General features: G+C 38.9%; 1 pseudogene; it reads left to right on the top strand.

The window, feature by feature from the left end:
• Nucleotides 1–318: 318 nt before the first annotated feature.
• On the top strand, nt 319–415 carry LOC138835230 (U6 spliceosomal RNA; annotated as a pseudogene).
• Nucleotides 416–23,584: the final 23,169 nt, after the last annotated feature.

Genomic DNA, 23,584 nt, shown 5'->3' with positions numbered 1-23,584 from the left:
TCCATTAGCTCCACAAAGCTAATTCAGTTGGATCAATTAGTACATGAAAAAGCCATCACCTTTGGACCTAGCAATAAATTATTGAAAGTATGATCAAATTCCAAATGAAAAAGACTTAAAATTGTCATTGACAAAAAATTTGCAAATGTGAGCATTAAGATGAACAATATATTTTTTCCACTATTCACAGAATTTTAGGAAAATAAGATCAGTAGCATTGTCAGGAACAATATAGTTTCCTTATTACAAGTAGGCAACCGTGGATATAAGTCTGTATAAAGATTGCATCATTAACTACTTAAATTTAGAAGATACTACATGCTTCAGCAGCATGTATTCCCAAATTACAATACAGAGATTAACATGACAATTGCACAAGGATGATATGAAAATTTGTGAAATATTCTGTATTTTTCATTCTTCAGATGCAAAAAATGAAAAACAGTTATTAAAAAGTTGATTACAAAATAACAAGTGTAACAACACACGTAATTCATATAATTAAATTTAGTTTCACATCAATGTATTAAATCTTCACCTCAGAAAGGTGTTTACATAACATAAACTTTACAAAACTTTTGAAATTAAACAACATTGTCATTTTATCCCAAAGAAAAATAATATTAGGACCTAGGAAAAAAAGGAATCTAAAACTTTCTATATGGAATACAATCTGAAAGGACACATTATACAAACATAGAATACTTTAAAATATTCTTTTTCAGACAATCACCAGAAATACTTTAGTTTCTGTACTATTCATTTAAACAGATAAGTTAAAATTATTTCTGAATAAAATTTCACAAACTCTGCAGAAATCATTATACATGTATACAAAAAGTCTTCAATACATTTTGACATCCAATGCAGGCAATTCAATTGGAAGAATTCCACGGAATTCATGAATTTTTACAGTTAGAATTGGTGTTGCCAGACGCTGGTGGCTCAAACTATAAAAAGAATTTTGAGGTATTACCAGGTGTAATAGACTCAGACAGTCCTACCACTATAAAGGTCATGAAAAAGTCTCTAAAGAGACTATTCAAGTTAATAAAGGTCAGAGGATTGCCCAAATACTTTTACTCTCATATCTAAACTTGCCTAATCCCACACTGACTCAAAACAGAAAAGGAGGGTTTGGCACCACAGATACTGTAGCCTGGGTTCAGGAAATTACAGATAAAAGGCCTTACAAGGCCGTTAAAGTCAATGGAAAACAAATGACAGGACACTTAGACACAGGAGCTGACAGATCCTGTATAGCTGTAAAAGATTGTCCTATGGCCTGGCCAGTGCAAGAGACTTCTTCCTTAATTGGATTAGGGAGGGCTTCTAATGTAGCTTAGTCAGCTCAGAGACTCAAATGGGTATGTGAAGGGCAGCAAGGCCACTTCAAACCTTATGTTATCCCCAGCTTGCTCTTTTCTTTATGGGGCAGAGACATCATGCAAGACATGAAATAAAATAGGACAAATAGACTCCTCATCAAAGGAGCAAAATTTTTCATAGGGGCCACTGATGAACAGCTTTATGCTGACAAAATAATATGGAAAAGTGATGATCCTGTATGGATTAATCAGTGGCCCCTAACTCAAGAAAAGATTCAAGCCATACAGGACTTAGTTCAAGAACAATTGAGTCAAGGGAAGAATAGAAAAGACTACCAGTTCATGGAATACTCCATTTTTTGTAATTAAAAAAGAAGTCAGGAAAATGGAGATTATTACAAGATCTAAGGGCAATTAATGAGGCCATGCATGACATGGGAGCCCTTCAACCATGTCTACCCTCTCCTGTTGCAGTCCCACATGGTAGATACATAATAATAATATACGTACAGGATTGCTTTTATACAATAAAATTACAACCAGAAGATTCCAAGAGATTTGCTTTCAGTGTCCCTTAGGCTAATTTTAAACAACATTATAATAGGTACCAATGGAAAGTGCTACCTCAGGGCATGAAAAACAGCCCTACCTTATGTCAACAATATGTGAAAAGGGCTATAGATCAAATTAGAAAAAAATATCCAGGGGCATATATTATTCATTATATGGATGATATACTTATGGCCGATGAAACTAGAGAAAAGACAGAAAAAATATTACAAGATATGGTAGAACAATTAACAAAATTCGGTTTGATAATAGCTCCTGATAAAGTTCAACATGAATGACCTTTAAATTATCTGGGAAAAGTGATTGGACATGATTATATTATGTCTCAAAAGACACAAATTAGAATAGATAAACTAAAAAACATTAAATGATTTCCAAAAATTATTAGGGAATATTAATTGGATTCGGCCTAGTTTAAAAATAACTTCAGGACAATTAGATCCTTTGATGAAAATGTTGGACGGAGACCCTAATCCTAAATCTACCAGGAAAATAACTCCTGCTGCCTTATCCTGTATAAAATTGGTAGAAAAAGCATTGAATACAGCTAAAATACAGCAAATTAATATTGCACAATCATGGTCCTTTATAATTCTGGCTACAAGCTATACTCCCACAGGATGTTTTTGGCAGGATGGGATACTAGAATGGATCCATTATTCCCATAACCCGGGAAAAATAGTTGCTTCATATCCCTTTTTATGTGCGAATTTGATTTTAAAGGCTAGATTAAGAGTTAGAGAATTATTTGGCCAAGAAATACCTAACATTATTATCCCTTATAATAAGAAACAGTTAGATCATTTGATACGATTTGATGATGATTGGAAAATTGCTGTATTAACTTACACAAGTAAAATAAGCTTTCATATGCCCCAACATCCTTTGTTACATTTTTATACTGAAACCCCTGTGATATTTCCAAAGGTTTTGGTTACAGAACCTTTGGGCAGGGCATTAACTATTTTTACAGATGGATCTTCTAGCGGAAAGTCTGTGGTTTATTGCAGTACAAAACCACCATTAATATCTTCTGACCCAACTGTATCTGCCCAACAGATTATTGCAGTTCTGCTAGCCTTTCAAAATTATTCAGAGGAGTTTAACCTTTACACAGATTCCCGCTATGTGGTTTCCTTGTTTCCTGCCATTGAAACAGCCCTAGTTACTGGTCATTCTAAAGTAAAAGACTAATTAATAAAATTACAACAGCTATTACAACAAAGAACGACAAAGGCATTTGTGGGACACATCAGGGGGCATAGTAATCTCCCTGTACCTTTGTCTCAAGGGAACAAGTTAGCAGACTTATTAACTAAGGAAAGTCATGTAATGTCAGCTTTAGAAGAAGCTCAGGAAAGTCATAGACTACACCATCAGAATGCTAATGCCTTAAGAAAGATGTTTCAAGTGTCCTGAGAACAGGCAAGACAAATTGTAAGGGAATATGAGGCATGCCCGGAAGTTTTTCATCCACAAAAAATGGGAGTTAATCCTAGAGGCTTAAAGCCTAGAGTTCTGTGGCAAATGGATGTTACAAAATTTGGGAAACTCTCCTTTGTCCATGTTACTGTAAATACTTATTCTCATGCTATGGTTGCTACAGCCCATTCTGGAGAGGCTGTGAAAGATGTTCTTCGACATTTGGTTTAAGCCTTTGTAGACCTAGGAATTCCTAGGGAATAAAAATTGACAATGGACCAGCATACACCTCCAATGCTTTTGCTAAATTTTGTGCACAATGGAAAATCGTGCACAAAACAGGGATTCCATATAATCCACAAGGCCAAGCAAACATAAAACGAGCTCATCAGTCCTTAAAAAGTCAATTGTCAAGAATTAGACAGGGAGGAGAGAAGCAATACTTCCCCCATTACACTTTTAACCATGCTTTACTGGTTCTTAATCATTTCAACGCTGATGAGCAAGGAATAACCCCAATGATGAGACATTGGGGCATGGAAAAAACTACAACTTTTCCTTTACTAAAATGGAAGGATCTACTTACTGGAACCTGGCGTGGGCCAGACATCCTGTTAACATCCGGGCGAGGCTATGCTTATGTTTTCCCACAGAATGCGGAATCCCCCATTTGGGTCCCAAACAGACTCATCAGGCCTTTCTCGGGCCCAAAAAAGAGACAGGAAGAAAATCAAAATACATCAGGAGAGAAAACTGGAGCAGAAGATAAAGACTCTCTCTCTATCACCACCACAGGCTAATTCAACAAAAACCGCAACACCACCTATATGAGGAAAGATGTAGAAGCTGGTTGAAAAGGCCCGGCACATTTTGTTAATGAGTTAAATAAGGATGTTTCTCTAACATTAACAGAGCAATAAATTATTGATCCAAAATTAAAAAGAAAAAACAAAAAACAAAATAGAGGCTTTGGAAAAAGTAGTCTTAAAGTTAGGGACTGAAGTCAATAATCTAAAAACCCAGCTGACAACTAGATGTCAGCAGTCATTTAAATATGTTACCCATTACCTTATAATGAGAGCTTAGATTGGGAAGTTACCAAAGTGCATTTACAAACAATCTGGAAGGACAATAGCTTAATTCATGAGATAGGACAGCTACAGGAAGACATCTCAGCCCTTAGTCAAGCTCATTTGGAAACCGTGGGGATAAATTCTTTGGCAGCAGACTTACAGAGAGTGTTAAAAAGTCTTAATCCTTTAGATTGGTGGCACTACTTGGTTACATTTGGAGTCATAATACTAATTGTTATATGTATTCTTGTTGTCTTTCCAGTTCTCTTCAAACTAGTCTTCTGCTCCATCTTCTCTATATGAGAAGAAATTTCTCTGGCACATCTAATACATAAAAAAGGGTCAAATGTCATGCCTACTCCGGTGGAGTCTGCTTAGCATGGAACACCTGCATTCAGACCTGAGAATGGGGCTTCACAGAAGCCTATCTCTGAGAATGTGACTTCACCGAAGTCTACCTCAGAGAATGGGCTTCAAAGAGGCCTATCTCTTAGAATGGGACTTCACCGAAATCTACCTCAGAGAATGGGGCTTCAAAGAGGCCTATCTCTGAGAATGGGACTTCACTGAATTCTACCTCAGAGAATGGGGCTTCAAAGAGGCCTACCTCCTGGAAAGGCTGGCAAGCCCCTGGGAAAGATGTGTTTCTGTTCCTGTTTTCTTTTCTTTGCTGTATAGGAGTGCCTATTAATCTTTTACTGTTCCTGCTGCTTGTTCTACTTACTTATGCTCAATGTTCCCTTATTCAAGGCTCTTTCTTAAAAGTGTTGATGACTCCAACATCTGATGAGTGTCCTGAGAACATAACTCACCAGAGTTAAGTGCTACCATAAAAGCCCCTCTTATGGAAGCTATCAGACAAGTCATAAGTAAATATAAAAGTATTGGGGGTTTCATGACATCACTTCAGCAGAAGGAATTGTTTGTAAGAGATTTACAGGAAGCTGTAGGCATGGCTAGAGCAGAAAGAGTGTATGGCTACTGGAGACTTCCCTTTAATCCTAAAGCATATACAATAGACTCATATAGATATCCTGTAGATAAGAAAGATGTAGAGGGATATTTAGACCAAAAGCTAAATAAGATTTTTAAAAAGTTGGTAGATGGAAGGTGGCAATGGCTTATCAGAGGAAAATGGTGCGATACTCCATTATCTAGAGAACCCCAAAGACTTCCCCCAGATCCATAGCCTTTTACAGGTGTGTATGATAAGGATGGCAACCGTTGGGAAAACTACTTCGAAGAAAGAACTTCCTATTACTCTCTTTCATTTACTGAGAGACTTGCTAGATCTAGGTCTCTCTCCTTGGTACTTACTATCAAAGAAGGAACAAGAAAGATCTTATGATACAGTTAAGGCCTCTATGGAGAAGAGTAAACGATTATGTGAAAGGGTTACAGAAAAGACACTATGAGCTTAAATTTGATATATGGCCAGATTTAACTAAGTATACTAAATATGATTTTGGCCACAAATTGGGGACCCTCTAAAGAATGGCAAAGAAGTACAATTGCTTAAAAAAGATTTGAAACATATAAAGTACAAAACTAAACAAAAGTAACTATAAAGTACTAGAGTTCATGCCTTTCTGTCCAGCACCTTGCCCATGTGCTCTGGTTAATGGTTAATAGGTGATAAACATCAATACCAATTGTATTTCTTAAAAATAGAGGTAAAGCCGAAAACAAGTGCCTATTGTCATAGCTCGTCATCCAAAAAACAAGATCAGGCGACCAGCTGGTGAACACCCAAAAATGAAGCCTTGCAGCAAGATTGTGTAACTTTTTGCCCTTTCTCATGGAGACTTTTGCTATAAAAGCGTGTTATCCTCTGCAATAAATCACACTCAGCATTCACTCCTCTTCTGTGTGAGTTGTCTGTTTGCCATCTCCCCACCTGTTCCAGTTCCTCCACTAGGTGTCCTCCATCGTCCCAACAGAGCCAGTCAGCGGCAGAGGTCCATTGTATCTTTGATATCTCAATTCTCAGCAGCAAGAGGCCTTTAGTTTGGGCATTGGTATCTGTATCATGATGAAGTAAGAAAGAAGCCACTCTGGTATTATTCTGCATATATACACTGTGCAGGGTTGTACAGCCAACTACAGTTATTGCATTTGCCACTTGAGCCACCAACTCACGGACAATGTCTAAGTGTCCACTGTAGGCTTCCTGATGAAGAGGGGTATACTCATCATCATCCCTAGTATTCACATGAGTGGCCTTTTTGGAAAGTAGTCTCCGCATTGTAGTAAGCTGAATATTTTCAGCAGCCCAATGAAGAAATTTACTTGGATCCTTCTCCAATTTTTGTCTTGCAATTGATACCATTCCTTATTTTTTCATCTTGTTCCTCATCTTCCTAAGAATTGCCTAACCAGAGACTTTGAGTGCCAGTGGGAATGAAGTTTCCATGTATTTCCCTAATAGTTCACATAGGTTGAACTGGTCAGAAAAATCTAGTGAATTTTCTGCATATCTGATTTATATCCTTTTTCCAATTTTACTATTCGAAATTATTCTAACTGGAGAGTAGGGAATTGATGGAGAACAGAGGAAAGATGTTCCTCCGTATTCAAAGGTACAGACTGAAAATGAGGACCAGTGATGTCTTCAAGTGCAGCTTATTCTAGGAATGAGAAAATATGAAATAATGCCCTCTATATAAATGGTTTGGGAAATGGCAGAGCAAAAAGTGAAATGATGCAACCAAAAATATAAAAGCAAAATAAATTAGGATAATTATGGAGCAATCATATTGTCTATGAGAACCATGAAATAGAGAAAGGAAGAGAGATACAGATGTGCAATGACCTAGCTAGCCACTAAATTAATGCCTCTGATCAATTGATAGAGCAAACAAAATTTTATTTTTTAAAAAAGATGGAAATAGAATTTATATATTTACTTGGAATTAGTAAATACATTTTAGTAGCCTACATAAAGAGACATAGCTTTGACCAAATTACAGACAAGAATCGAAATCCTTGGTAATTTAGTAAATCCTTGGTAATTCTAGCAAAATTTGACTGAAATCAGTTGAATCACACTTTTCCTGCACAATGAAGAAATAGGTCCAAGCTAGTAAAGCAGCTAGAGAAGGCAGGAAGATTTTATCTGTGAGAAAACTTTGTGGAAAATGGTATTGAGGATTTCTCACTGGTGATCCACTTGCACTGGAAGCATGATTCTGAACTATTGCTTGCTGATTCTGAACTATTGCTTTGATCATTATATTCTCCAAGAAGAAAAAATGATAATTGATAGTTTAGGACTACTAATACATTTTGACCTTCTCACTAAGCACCTTCATTCATCAAAATCATATGAAGAAAATAGACAGGCCTACTTTTTTAGATGAAAACAAGTGTCTTTTTAAAAACAAAGAATTTATGTAGTCATGCATAGGACTGCTATTTTACCAATGCCTCATACAGTTTTTATAATGTTGGGTAACAATAAATAATGGATCTATTAGAAGGCTCTTAAAGCTCATATGTTCAATAGTGAGTTCTCTTACACTGTATCATGGTATTTTTTGTGTATGGTCTTAAGAAATTTACATAACTAACATGAATTTCTGACAGGACAGTATCATCACTGTACATCTTGCTTCTATACTCTCAGTTTTACATTACTATCTAAGTATGTGCATTAGATAGTTATAGAGAAAAAAGTAGAAGCCACACTAGTGGCTCATGTCATTAATACGAGTTAATCAGAAAGATGAAATCTGAGTATTGTGTTTGAAAACAGACCAAGAAAAAAAAGTTCATTAGATTCTGATTTGAAAGTAACCAGCAAAAACTAGAAATGGAGCTGTGGTACAAGCAATATAATGCTAGCCTTGAGAAAACTCAAATAAAAGATAAATTCTGGAAAAAGCTGTGTGTACAGTAGGAAATGACCTGCTGTGTTAGGAGCCATTCCAGATGTGTAGAGGCTCTGAGTTTTGTCTACAGTTGTTCTTATAACAATAGTGCCATCTTCTCGGTGGTTGGAATATTCATGTGCTCAAGGACTCCCTGAGGCCTTGGGCTACCCGTTGGTGTGTGTGTGTGTGCGTGTGTGTGTGTGCGTGTGTGTGTGTGTGTGTGTGTGTGTGTGTGTGTGTGTGTGTGTGTTTGCCTCATTTTCCCTTGTCCACTTTGTGAGTGCCTGTCTGCCTATTCCTAATCTCGGATAGTGCCCCTTTTCCATTGCATACTTGCCTTTAGCCTCGATCAGGATCTGTAATGAGTCTTAAATTGTCAGAGACCTGAAAATTCCACTTTTCCTTTGGAGCCCAAATTCGGATGTCCATATCTTTGTACACCTCCAGAGGATTCTGGGTCAGCAGGGCCAGCTGGCATATGTTCTCCCCTGCCTCTGGGGGGGCAGGGTCAGTCATGCGATGTCCTGTCATTTTCCTCAGCTGGGCCTCTGGCTGTACGTCCCACTCTCAGCAGTCTGGCAGTGGAGTGGGGGAAGGGTGGTTGCCAGTGGCTCTGACCAACTCGAGCTTGATAGCTGACTGAAGGCTAACCCAGAAAGGATGATCAGGGTTTACATGGGAGGTGAGGCCAAGGTGGCTTGGAAGTATTGGTCGATGTCTAGGAAATGTCAACATATCTTTTCACAGGTAAGTCTATCTTCCAACCCTAGCAGGGCCTCTAGACAATTCCAAATGTCAGAATACAGAGGCACAGACTTTGAGCTCCAGGGCCAGAGAACTAGGGGATGAGAGACTGGTATGGCCAGTGCCTCAATGTTCTGGGGCATTATCCTTGATCTGGCTATGTCCCCCTTGTGTAAGTTCTTAACCCAGTGCTAGCCACACACCGGCCACTTGTGCTGTGGAAGTGGTAGGAGCAGAGGTGAGATCTAGGATGACCAAAATCGGGATTTATTGCCTGAATGGGGTGTAGGGTGTCTTTAAAAAAATCTTACAGCTGGAACTCAGAGCTTGGCACTGTCCCTGAGCTTCCTTTGTTCAAAGCTAACACTCTAACACTTGAACCACAGCTCACCTTTCATCTTTTTTAGTAGCTGAGTAGACAGAAGAGTCTCACATACTTTCCTGCCTTGGCTGACTTCAAGTTGCTGCCCTAAGAGCTCAACCACTTGAGTAGTTAGGATTTCTGGTATGAGCCACTGGCAACTTCTAAGGATGCGTGTGTGTGTGTGTGTGTGTGTGTGTGTGTGTGTGTGTGTGTGTGTGTGTGTGTGTGTGTGTGTGTGTTTACCAGGGCTTAAACTCAGAGCTTAGGTGGTATCCTAGGTATCTTTAACTTGTTTGCACAAGGTTGGTGCTGTACTACATGAACTACAGTAGCTCCACTTCCCATCTTTTTCATGATTCTTTGGAGATAAGAGTTTGCCCAGGCTACTTTTGAATCTTGATTGATCCATAGGTGTCAGCCTTGAGTAGCTAGGATTATAGGCATGAGACACTGGCATCCAGCTGCATGGATGTCTTTTCCCAATCTCTTCTGTTCTAACAGCTGTCTACTTGCCCTGGCCTAGATCTCTGACCTCCACATCAGCTTCCACCAGCCTCTGACTGTGTGAAGAACATATAACTCAAACCTGATCCCATTCTTTTTCCTCAGGGGAGGAGGTTATGTTTCATCTGAAGCCTGGGGTAAGAGGGGTAGCTGTAGATGGGTGCTCAGCTGGGAGAGAGGTAGTATGTTTTAGCCAAGAAAGGAAGTGTGCCCAGATACTAATAGCTCATGCTCTCATACTCCTAGCTCTTCAGGAGTCTGAGACCTGAGGAGTGCCATTCAGAGGCAGCCTAGATAGAAAAGTCTGTGAGACTCTCTTCTGCAAATAACCACCCAAAACCTGGAAGAAAATTTGTGGCTTAAGTGGTAGAGTGCTAGTCCTGAATGAAAAAAGTGAGGGACAGAGCCCAGGCCCTGAGGTCAAACCCTAGTACCAAGGTGCTTATGTGTGCACACACAGACACACACAGACACACAGACACGCAGACACACATTCACACACACACACACACACACACACACACACACAACACATACACAGGAAGGTGGTAATGATGAGCTGAGCTAGAACTGGGGGCAGTCCTGAGGCATTGTTACAGTAAACTCTACAGGCATATCAAATGGTTTCTCCCTAAATCCTTCTTGGGCTGAGGGGTCTGGGCCATAGCAGTAAGTTCCATGGAACCTGTCCCTCCATCTGTGCACTGGGCCACAGGACCAAATGGATGCTCATTTGTAGTCGGCCCACGAGCACTGGTGAGGAAAGGAGGCCTCTGAGCCCTGGGACTCCAGAGACAGCGACTGCTACAAGCAGCAGCCAGCTGGCTGTGGATTCCTGAGACTACAAGTCTTTCATGAGCCCAACTCAACACCTGCCCAAGGTGTGCCTGACAAATTCACACTCTTGTGATACCCGCATGAGTGGGCATTACCTGGTGTGACATCTTGCAGCTTATGCCCCTCCTGGCTCAGAACTGTGGTCTGAGACTTCAATTTACTGTTCAGATCCACATTACATCCATGACAGATGCCATTCTGATTATCTCCATGTCCCAAGGCTCCACCCTTCTCTGGTACTGTGTCTTGCTCTGTAGGGAATGGCCTCCAAACAGGCTGCTCTCAAGACTTGTAGGGCACCTAGAATTGGGAGACCCTTAGGGGCCCACTGGAAAGTGGGCCTAGAGCCACAGAGAGAGGTACAAGCAGGCCAGGGGTTGGTCATGGGACTTGAACTCTGGGCCTGGGCAGTGTCCCCAAACTCTTCAGCTTACCACTTAGGCTACAGAGCCACTTCCGGTTTTATGGAGGTTCCTTGGAGATCAGAGTCTCCCGGACTTTCCTGCTTGGGCTGGCTTTGAACCGTGGTCCTCACATCTCAGAATTCTGAGGACTAGGAGGACAGGTGTGAGCCACCAGTGTCCAGCTGATATGGCCTTTCACCAAAGTGGGCTAGGAGCTCCTGAAAGCTTTTCTTTATTTTTCTGTGCCAGTACTGGGGCTTGAACACAGGGTCTGGGCACTGGTCTCTTAACTTTTTCACTCAAGGTTAGCACTTTACCACTTGAGCCACAGCTCCATTTCTGGCTTTTGGTATTTCATCGGCAAGAAGAGTCTCACTAACTTTCCTCCCCTGAGCTGGCTTGACACAAGATATCTATTTCAGTCTCCTGAGTAGCTAAGATTTACAGGGGTTGAGCCACTAGTGGCATTGGTCTAGAAGCTTTTCTTAAGCAAGCATTATTCCCTGCATTTGCCCTGAATCCAAGGTGCAAAGGAGGTCTGAGTGTCAGGAGCTGTTAAAAATAAGCTCCCAGCCACAGGAAATGGATGGGGTCCCTGTTAAAATCTGAGCTAATCTTCACTCTGGGCCCCATTCTGGGACCCCACCCTCTGCCCTACCTGTGACTCAGCCTTGAATGTCCTGCCATACTTGCCTGAAGCCATAGAACCTTCATTCCACCCATACCATCTGCTCTACACCACACCTCAGGACCTTTGCCCATGCTGTACCTTCTTCCTGAGGCCCTCTGTCCTGAATCCACACATTAGAACTCCTGTGGAATTATGGCACTGCTTATATCACCTCCTGGAGCAAGTCTTGCCTTCCCTTCTCCCTCTTTTTTTTTTTAGTATTGAGTTGCTAGAGATGGAACTTGTGCAGGCTGACTGGCAAATGATCTATCTTGTGTGTGTGTGTGTGTGTGTGTGTGTGTGTGTGTGTGTGTGTGTGTGTGTGTGTGTGTGTGTTTGTGTGCATGTGCATGCTTGTGGGGTTTGATTTCATGGCCTGGATGGTATCTGATCCCTGAGCTTTTTTTGGGGGGGGTCCAGTTGTGGGGCCTGAACTCTAGGCCTGGGTGCTGTCCCTCAGCTCTTCAGCTCATGGCTAGCACTCTACCATTTGAGTCACAGCGCCACTTCCGGCTTTTTTTCTTTTTTCTTATGTGGTGCTGAGGAATCGAACCCAGGGCCTCAGGCATGCAAGGCAAGCGCTCTACCACTGAGCCACCTTCCCAGTCCCTGATCCCTGAGCTTTTGTGCTCAAGGCTAGCACTCTAGTACTTAAACCACAGCTCTACTTCTGGCTTTTTGTGTGTTTAATTAGAGAAAAGTGTCTCATATATACTTTCCTGCTTGCAGTTGGGATCCTCAGATCTCAGCCTCCTGAGTAGCTTACAGAGGTTAACCACCATCACCTACCCTCTACCCTACCTCTTACCTATAAACTCGGCCCTCCTCTGATTCCCAGAAGAATACGTCTCATCAGGCTCACTTTTTTTTTTTTTTTTTTTTTTTTGCAAATCTTGGGGTTTGAACTCAAGTTCTGGGCATGTTCCTGAGCTTCTTTTGCTCAAGGCTAGCACTCTATCACTTAAGTCACAGTGTCACTTTTGGCTTTTTCTTTTTCTGTGGTACAGAGGAATTGAACCTAGTCATGGAAGGGTGCTAATTAAAGTTATATAAAACATGAATTATAATATGAATGAAATTCATGGTTCCATTACTTGTTCTAAGAAAACAATTATGCCTTTTGTTTTCAATTATATTTCTTTGAGGATGTGTAACATTCATATATTTCACTGTTAAAATTGATAAGTTACATTATATCAAGTTGATTCAAACTTGTATTTGAAAATTGCACACTTAACACAAATATACTTCCACTTTCTTCTAACACATAATTAAAATAACAATATAGCAAAGCTTGGTGTTAGCTGTTCGTGTGTAGAATCCTAGAAACTCAGCAGGTTAAGACCTGAATATTTTAGTTCAATGTCAGTGCAAACAGACAAAAATGTGAAAAAATTATGTCCAATTATCCAACAAGAAACAGAAGGTGAGAATGTGGCTCAAGGAATAGAGTGTCATCATCCATGAGCAAAAAATATGAAGGAGACCATTAAACATTGAGTTCAAGCCCTAAAAATGGCACGTACACACAAGACAACAACAAAAAAGTAGTATGAGCATCAATAATGAAGACAAAATAGGAAAGATCATGAGAAATGTGCAAACATCTTGCAGACAGAAATCATTTGACAGAATTTTGATTCATGAGAGGGAAAAGTCACAGTATGATTTGTACAATCTCATTGTAGTCATTTGTGTTGAAACTTGGCTATTGGGTAACATGTGAAAGAGCAGACTGGACTACCTGACAGTGCAGACATTGCCTGTGACTATGCACTATCCCACTCTGCAAAAATCTAAAATAGTGCTTGTTAATTTTTTTTTTTAAATCCTCGTTAGCAACTGGTCCACACAGACTGGGGTCCTTATTTTGAGGCTTCAGACCAGTGCTTTTGTTTATAACCACTCCTATTTTATCCCTCTTCCTTTGTGCAGCTATACCTTATTTAGCTGGCACCAAGCCAAGGCTTTGAACTAGACCCCCTGCCTAAATCCCTCCGTTTTGTCAGCTACAGCTCATTTCACATGCTATCAATATTTTAGCATTGTCTTCCTATTCTCCACAAGAAAACACTTATATTCATGTAAACAGATTACAAATAACCTAGGTAGATAAGGAAGTAAGGGTTTAGCATTGGCTGAAGCTCTCATCTGTAGGTTTGCTTTCTAATAAATCTGTGCTACACTATCTCTTTTTTCTTCATGGCTATTGAGTCTGACAAATGATTGATTTGGTTTGATGTAATCTCATTTATCCAAAATTACTTTGCAAGTTTTGACCTGTGACAAGGGGCCCTCGTGTTTCCCCTAACCTTTCCTGTAATATTCTCAAGTTATCCGGACTTACATTGAGGTCTTCGATCCATTTGGGATCAATTCTGGTGCAGGGGAATATATAAGGATCTAACTAAAGTTTTCTGTGTACAGACAATTCTTTCAGCACAATTTTTTGGGGGTCTAGTCGTGGGGCCTGAACTCTCGACCTGGGCGCTATCCCTCAGCTCTTCAGATCAAGGCTAGCGCTCTACCACTTGAGCCACAGCCCCACTTCTGGCTTTTTTCTTTTTGCTTATGTGGTGCTGAAGAATCGAACCCAGGGCCTTAGGCATGCAAGGCAAGCGCTCTACCACTGAGCTACCTTCCCAGCCCCTCAGCACAATTTTTTGAAGATGCTGTCTTTGTTCCATCCTGGGTTTCTGACTTACTTATCAAAGATTATGTTCCTATAGGAGTGGCTTCATTTCTGGGCCTTCAATTCTGTTGTATTGATGAAATTCTGTGCTTCCTTTGGAAAGACGGCATTACCCATTCCTAAGGAAATGGAAAGACTGGAAAACGATATTAAGTGAAATAAGCCAGATCCAATTAAATACATGCTGCAAAGTTTTCCTCATTTGAAATAACTACACTATGTGCATAAATCTACAAGTTAATCCAATAGATAGTAAACAACAAATAATTCCTCTTGGACATGATTAACTAACTGCACTCTAAGCATTCACATGGCAAGAAGATGGGAAGCTATTCTTAGGAGTGGATCACAATGGCTCAATATGTATGTGCATGTGACCATATAAAATGTTGATTATTGCAATGAACTTTAATAATCAATCATACATGTGAAGAACATATATCTGCATATAATTTTAAAAGATGTCATAGAAACAACCGACTTCTTTATAAATTCAACAGCAACATTCTAAGTTTAGAAGATAAAATTGAGGAAAGTTTTCAACACAAACTAAAATACACAGTGGAAAAGGTGGGAGAGAAAAGATAAGATGAAAAGTAGAATACTATTCAAAAATTCATAAACAATTTCTAAACTTTACAAGAGAGCTGGGGTACAGTTCAGTTGTAGAAACAGATTAATATCTACAAAGCCATGGGTTAAATCTCCAAGAAGGCCTAATAATAATTTCATAAGTAGTAGTAATACAATAGTTACTTGAAATAAATACTTTCATAATAGAGAGGCCTGAATCCTCAAAAACTAAACAAAATATTTTCAATTCTTGTACCCATTGACATAAAACTAAGAATGAAATGGAAATATTTTCCTTTTCTGTCCTTTCCTTTCCTTTTCTGTTTTCTTCTTTTTCTTTTTTTCCTTTGGAACTACTGGTGCTTGAAGTTGCTAAGACTCTAACCACATTAGATTATTTTTCTGGCCAAGCCTCTTGTGAGCAATGATCTATTCCCTATGACTTCCACAAACGTGAGATAACAGGGAAATTACACTATATCTAACTTACTTTGGTTTTGTAATTTTTCACTATTTTTTGTCAAAACTGGCCCTGATATGTCTTCTAAATCTCTTCCTTCTAATTAGCAGGGTATATTTCAGCTCAAGCTTGGACTCAGACTATTTTTCAATGTAAACATTCCATATTGACTTCTGTTTTCTAGTTATCATTAAACTCTATTGAGGTTAGTATGGATCTTTATGAAGTTATAAGAAGAACACAGAAATATCCCTGGAATAATTTTCCTGGTTTCTTTAAATATTTATAGCATGACATCACAAGTAGGACATTAATATTTCACAAGTACTTTATGCAGACTTCATTAGTTTTAATTATTTTGCACACATATTAAGTCTAACATAATTTTATCAACTCTATATGAATATACCATATTTACAGACACATTTCTTTACCAAAAATGAGTCTGTCTCATGCTTCCTTTTTATAATTAAACCCACTACTTCCCCTTGTCCCATCCCAAACCTGTTTCATCCTGGTAACACATTTTTTTTTCTCTGACTTCTAGATCATGCAATGTTTGCCTTGCATGTGTGAAGCCCTGGGTTTGATTCCTCAGTACTACATAAACAAAACAATCTGTAATTGGCACTATGACAAGTCATAGAGTGCTAGCATGAGGAAAAGTAGCTCAAGAACATTGCCAAGACCCTGAGTTCAACTCCCAGGATTAGCCAAAAATAAACATGATGCATTTTATTAAGCCTGGCACTAGAGGCTCACGCCTGTTATCCTAGATGCTCAGGAGGCTGAGGAATGAGTTTTGAAGCCAGCCCTGGCAGGAAAGTCCATGATATCCTTATCTCCAATTAAATCTCAGAAAAATCTGAAAGTGCTGCTGTGCCTCAAGTGAAAGAGTTCTAGCGTTCATCCAAAGGAGCTCAGGGACAGCGCCCAGACCCAGATTTCAAACCCCAGGAAAGAAAAAAGTAAAGAAAAAAACCACATTAAATACTATACATAAACTACTTTGTCAAACAGCAATTTCTATACAGCTACTTAAAGTTAATTTAAAACTATGATTAGAATAAAATACCAATCACTTTGGGAAGAAGACATAGATAGAATTGAAAGGTTGTTTACAGGATACAAAGTAAATTTTATATCATACACTTTGAGTTGAAATTTGTTCTTCTCTTCTTACATCATTTATGAAACTGACAATACTAGAGTTATGGGTCAATTTCCTTGAGAAACTGATTGTATTCTTCTGTCTTTTCACAAGAAACCATAGAGGTAATATTTTGCCTCTTTTTTTAAAAATTGTGAACGTACCTTTCAGAGGGGTTACAATTACATGGGCAATGTAATGAGTTCATTTCTTATCAAGCGTTGTTGCCTCCTCGTTTGTTTCCCCTTTCCATCCCTTCCCATCTTCCCCCACACCACCTCCCAGCCAAAGTTGTACATTTTGTTTTTCGACATAAAGTCTTGTACATCTCATTGCTGGAATGGGTCCACCTGTATCCCTATTTAAACATGTTTTTTCCCTCCCCTCCAGAAATTATACAAACATCAAATACAGTGAAATCAAGGCCTTACCGTGGGGGAAGGACATACAAAGAAACAAAGAAATCACCTTATACATATGTTAAAAACAATCACAAGAAAAAAAATACATTTGAGTCCTTATCTTGGAGTTAATTTCTCCTAACATCAACTTATCTGACAGTTTCTGCTTGTCTCAGACATATATTAGTTATTGCAAATAAGGGAAACCATGGGACCTACGTTTCTTTGGGCCTGGTTTACTTCACTTAATATAATTTTTTCCAAGTCATTCCATTTCATAACAAATGGGCCAATACAATCTTTTCTGATGGAGGCATAGAATTCCATTGTGTATATATACCACATTTTATTGATCCATTCATTTGCTGAGGGGTATCTGGGTTGGTTCCACATCTTAGCTGCAGTAAATAATGCTGCAATAAACATAGTTGTGCTGACAGCTTTGTTTGTGATCATTTGGGTAAATGCACAAAAGTGGGATTGCCGGGTCATAGGGGAGCTGTAAGTGGAGTCTTTTGAGGAACCTCCATACTACCTTCCAAAGTGGTTGAACAAGTTTACACTCCCACCAACAATGCAGTAAGGTTGCCTTTTGTCCACATCTCGTCCAGCATCTGTTTTTATTACAATTCTTGAATATAAACATTCTAAATGGAATGAGGTGGTATCTCAATGGTGTTTTGATTTGCATTACTTTTACGGCTATGGAGGTTGTGCATTTCTTCATGTGTCTATTGGCCACCCTTCTTTCCTCTTCAGAGAAGTTTCTCTTTAAGTCTTTAGCTCACTTATTCATTGGGCAGTTGTTTCTTTGAGGGTTTGTATTTGGGCATTTTAATTATTTGAGTTTCAGGTATATTTTAGATGTGAGACCCTTGTCCATTGTATGGCTAGTGAAGATCTTCTCCAAATCCTTGGGATTTCTATTGATCTGGATAGCTATGTCCTTTGCCAGCAGAAGCTCTGTGATTTCATGCAATCCCGTTTGTCCAAGCTTTCTTTGATTTGTTGTGTTTCTGGGTTTCTATTAAGAAAATTTCTGCCTGTGCCAAGGAGACCTAGGGCATCTTGTATTCCATTCTGTACTGTTTTCAGGGTGTCTGCTTTGACTCTGAGTTCTTTGATACATTTGGTGTTGATTCTTGTTCAGGATGCTATATAAGGCTCTAGCTTTAGTTTTCTACAAGTGATCAACCAATTTAACCAGCACCCTTTACAGAAGAGGCTGTCTTTCTTCCATTCTATTTTTTAGCTCCCTCATCGAAGATTAGGTGTGGGTTCATTTCTGGGTTTTCAATTCTATTCCATTGGTCCTGAGGTCTGTTCTTGTGCCAGTAGCAGGCTGTTTTGATTACTATGGCTTTGTAGTGTAGTTTGAAATTTGGTTTTGATATTCCTCCAGCACTGTTCTTTCTGTTAAGGATTGTTTTTGCTATTTGGGTTTTTTATTGTTCTATATGAATTTTTGGATTGCCTCTTCTATTTCCTTGACGAATAAGGTTGGAATACTGATATGTATCACATTGAATTTGTAGATAGCTTTGGGAAGTATTGCCATTTTCACGATGTTGATCCTTCCAATCCAGGAGCATGGGAGGTTTTTCTGCTTCCGAAGTTCTCTTTTGATTTCCTTTTTAAGGTTTTTAAAGTTTTCATCATAGAGGTCTTTCACTTTTTTGGTTAAGTTAATTCCTAGGATTTTTATTTGTTGTGGGGCTATTATGAATGGAGTTGCCTTCCTGATTTCAGCCATGATATTCACATTGTTGTCATACAGAAAAGCCATTGATTATTGAGGGTTTATTTTATACCCTGCTACTTTGCCAAATTTTGAATCAGCTTCAGTAATTTGGTAGTGGAGTCCGTGGGATACTTTAAATAGCAAATCATGTCATCTACAAAGAGGGAGACTTTTACTTCATCTTTCCCAATATGGATCCCTTTGATGTTTGCATCTTGTCTTATTGCTGTAGCTAGGCATTCTAATGCTAAATTGAACAGAAGTGGAGAGTGGACATCCTTGTTTCATTCCTGAGATAAGAGGAAATCGCTTTAGTTTTTCACCATTAATTGTAATGCTTGCTGTAGGTTTGTCATATACAGCCTTTATTGTGTTGAGGAATGTTCCATAAATTCCTAATTTTTCCAGAAACTTCACCATAAAGGGTTGGTTGGATCTTTTCAAATGCTTTTTCTGCATCTATTGAAATAATCATATGGTTCTAATCCTTGATGTTTGTTGATGTGACGAGTCATATTAATTGATTTGCTCTATTGAACCAGCTTTCCATCCCTGAAATGAGTATTGTTTGATCGCAGTTTATGATTTTTTGGATGAAATGTTGAAATCGATTGGCCAAAATTTTGTTGAGAACTTTTGCATCAATGTTCATCAAAGAAATGGGCTTATAGTTCTTTTTCTTTGATGAGTCCCTGCCTGGTTTGGGGATGAGGGTTATCATGGCTTCATAGAATGAGTTAGGTAGGTAACATTCTCTTTTAATTTCATTGAAGAATTGGAGGGACTATTGGTGTGGCCTCTGCTTTGAAGGCCTTGTAGAATTCCACTGTAAATCCATCTAGTCCTGGGCTTTTCTTAGATGGAAGGTCTCTTACTGCTGTTTCTATTTCAATGTTTGGTATGAGCCTGTTAAGTTGGCTTAACTCATTGTGGTTGACTTTCGGCATGTCGATATCTGCCAGGAAAAGGTTCATTTCTGCCACGTTTTCAAACTTATTAACGTAAAGTTTTGAGAAGTATTCCCTTATAATGTTCTGAATCTTGGTTGTTTCTGTGGTGAAGTTTCCATTCTCATCTCTGAGTTTATTTACCGGGGTGTGTTCTCTCCTTTTCTGATAAGTTTTGCTAAGGGTCTGTCAGTTTTGTTAGTTTTTTCAAAGAACCAACTTTTTGTTTTGTTGATTATTTTTATCATTTTTAAAACTCATTCGTTTATTTCTGATGTAATTTTAATTATTTCTTTCTGTCTCCTGGACTGGGATTTATCTTTTTGCTCTTTTTCTAGGACGTTCAGATGTCTCATTAAATTGTTGGCTTCAGATCTCTCCAATTTGTTGGTGTAGGAACTCAGAGCTCTAAACTGCCACTGAGTACTATATTTGATGTTTCCCAGAGGAGCTGGTAATTGTGTGTTAATTTTTGTTGAATATCATGAATATTTGAATTTCCTTTCTAATCACTTGCATGACCCACTGGTGATTCAACAGTGTGTTGTTCAGCCTCCATGTGTTACAGGACTTTCTTTGGTGGCTTTTGGTGTTGAGTTCTAATTTTATTCCCTTGTTGTCTGAGAGAACACAAGGTAAAAGTACAATGTTTCTGAATTTAGAGAAGTTTGCTTTGTGACCTAAAATGTGGTCTACTTTGAAAAATATCCCATGTGCTTCTGAGAAAAACGTGTATTCTGATGGTGCTGGCCAAAATATTTGGTAAATGTTTGTTAAATCTAGTTGATCCATGCAGTTGAGGACCTCCCTATTTATTTTCAGAGCAGTTACAATAGGTTGATGATATCCTATAATATGTGGATATCAGATCAAAATTTAAATATATCACTGCACACATACAGGACCATCATATATAGCTTGTAACTTGAAATTTTAAGAAGGCAACAGTTGGGGAAAAAGACAATGTTAGAAGGTTAATACCAAATACACAGACATGGAAAAATACAAAAAAATTGCAAATAGTTAGTGCTAATAGTAACAAAACATTTTCCTCAAGTTTTAAAGTTGAAACTATAAAAATAATACTTAATATCATCAAATAAATATGCCATGGAGAAAATTTACCATAGACATATATTTCCACATAATTTGTTGTATTTGATAACAAATGGATTAGAAGAAAATGTAATTACATGTCTGAAGATGATAACACTTTCAAGTGTCATTGATTGAATCCAGCAAAGGAAAGTAACAGAGAAGTAGAGAGTGAGAACAACCTGGGGTATGGATGAAGATACTCAGTAGAACTCAGTTAGGAAAGAATGTGCTCCATTTCCCTCATCAAAATACTAGGACAGCTACCTTTTGAAAGAACAGTTGTGATGTACAATAGACGAGTTACTAATTTAGGTAGTAATATATTACTTTTATTTCCTAATCTTATGATGTCATTCCCAAATGATGTGAGTGATCCTAGATTTTCTGAGCCCTTGTTTCCCCCAATGTTTTTAATTCCTCCCCCTGCCAATGATTCTTCTGCTATTCTCATTTATCTTTGTTTCTGAACTGAACTCCTGTAACCTTTTGGTTCATGAGAAAGAGCTGGAGAAATATGAGGATGTCCTGGAGTCTGAGCTAACATCCACTCCAGCTTGGAGGATCTGGTGAAGGACTTCGACTTGGGTCTTGGAATCAGATATTTATTGACCTCTTTGGAATTGGAGAAACTCACTCCCTTAGGCAAAATTCAGAGAATGAGCTTTCCCAATGTCAGAAAGAACAGGTTCAAAACTAAAAGTGGCCTCAGTTCCCACAGGGCCAGTCAGAAGCCAAAAGATCACACTTTCTTCATCAAGGACCTTCTGGAAGGAACAGACTATGAGCAAAGTCTAAGATGGAGATAAAATGAGACTGGGCCTAAGGAGGACACAAAAGAATGACCCTCTCTTTGAATACAAGTGAGTTGTGTAGTGAAACATGACAACTTCCTTCATATACGAAAATTCGCTAGGTGAGTTTTCTCACTGCCAATTTGCAGGAGGTAAGTTTCTCCAAAAGAGAAGTTGTTAAATGTTGTGACTGTCAGTTTGCTCTCTAGGCTGTTGTCTCTCTCACCCCTTCCCATGCCAGGAATGCATTGCTTCTTTCAGGCACTCAACTAATTGTCCGGACTCCTAGGCAGGATTACTGTAGGCTAGTCTTTGGATAACCTCTTGCATTTGAGGTAGAATAGGCCCAGGCTCTGCTCATGCCAAGAGGTAGATGGAAGAGGTGAGTATAAGCTCAGATTTGTACTGAAGAACAATCATATTGAAAAAAATTTAAATGAAATTAATAGTTGAGTGATTTAGGATTTATAGACACAAAATTTAGGTAATTATTAGTAACACACCAAGAATCATGGATTGGAAAGAGAACAGTGAATTAGGTCTAGGATACGAGGCAAAAGACACACCATAGACATAACAGGAGATAAGAGTTTGAAGGAACTATTGGTATAGATCCATTTACTCTCTTAGGAGTGACCTTGGACAGGAGGCTTTTAGAATAATATCTAAAAGAGAGGGACTTGCTGGGCACTGGTGGCTCACACCTGTAATCCTAGCTACCCAGGAGGCTGAGATCTGAGTATTATGCTTCAAAGCAAGCCAAGGCTGAAAAACCCAAAATTTGTGCTGTGGCTCAAGTGGCAGAGTACTAGCCTTGAGCTCAGGGACACTGCCTAGGACCTGAGTTCAAGCTTCAGGATCAGCAAAACTACAACAACAAAATAATAATGATAAAAGAAATGAAAGAAGGACTTAAAGATATGCGATGGAGCCGGGCGCTGGTGGCTCACGCCTGTAATCCTAGCTACTAAGGAGGCTGAGATATGAGGATCGCGGTTCAAAGCCAGCCCGGGCAGGAGAGACCGTGAGACTCCTATCTCCCTTAAACCACCAGAAAAACGGAAGTGGCACAGTAGCTCAAGTGGTAGAGCGCTCGCCTTGAGCTGAAGAGCTGAGGGACAGCGCCCAGGCCCAGATTTCAAGCTCCACGACCGACAAAAAAAAAAAAAAAAGATATGCGATGGAATGATGATCATGTGTAACTGTTTATCGAACGTAAAAGGAGATGAAATTTGGAGTAAAATAATACCTATTCATTAATAATCAAGGATGCAAAGCAAATGCCAAATCCCTCTTCTCAAAAACTTCCATACTTGGGCTGGGAAGGTGGCTCAGTGGTAGAGTGCTTGCCTTGTATGCATGAGGCCCTGGGTTCGATTCTTCAGTGCCACATAAGTAGAAAAAGCCAGAAGTGGTACTATGGATTGAGTGGTAGAGCACTAGCCTTGAGCTGAAGAGGTGAAAGGCAGTACCGAGTCCCAAAGTTCAGGCCTTTTGACCGGCCAAAATAAAAACAAACAAACAAAAAAAAAAAAAACTTCCAAACTTATCTTTTCTCATAATTGAGGAGAGGCTCCTTTTACAGGAATTCTCCTTATCTAGGTCAAGGTCATCATAACTTCAGTAGACTTTCCCTGTGGAGATGTAATGCACCTAACTCTACTGAACCTAATCATGGCTAGGAAAGTATGGACAATGATACGTTTGCCATATTTAACCTTATGAATATATAATACTGTCAGAATATTATATATAATATATTATATATTGTGTTATGTATTAAATATGTAATAATTTAAAATATATTTTGTATTAACAGACTTCCTAATTTTAGAGGTAGGAACAAGCAACATATTGAAAGAAAAAAACTTGAATCTCTGAGTAATTTCTCTACCACAGGACAATACCACGGTTCATTCTTATTACCCAAAGAGCAACATAGG

This window comes from Dipodomys merriami, unplaced genomic scaffold, assembly GCF_024711535.1.
Source record: "Dipodomys merriami isolate MVZ:Mamm:240054 unplaced genomic scaffold, mDipMer1.0.p SCAF_2302, whole genome shotgun sequence".
NCBI lineage: Eukaryota > Metazoa > Chordata > Mammalia > Rodentia > Heteromyidae > Dipodomys > Dipodomys merriami.
Note: the sequence above shows the minus strand (reverse complement) of the source record. Positions and strands in the feature narration are given on the sequence as shown.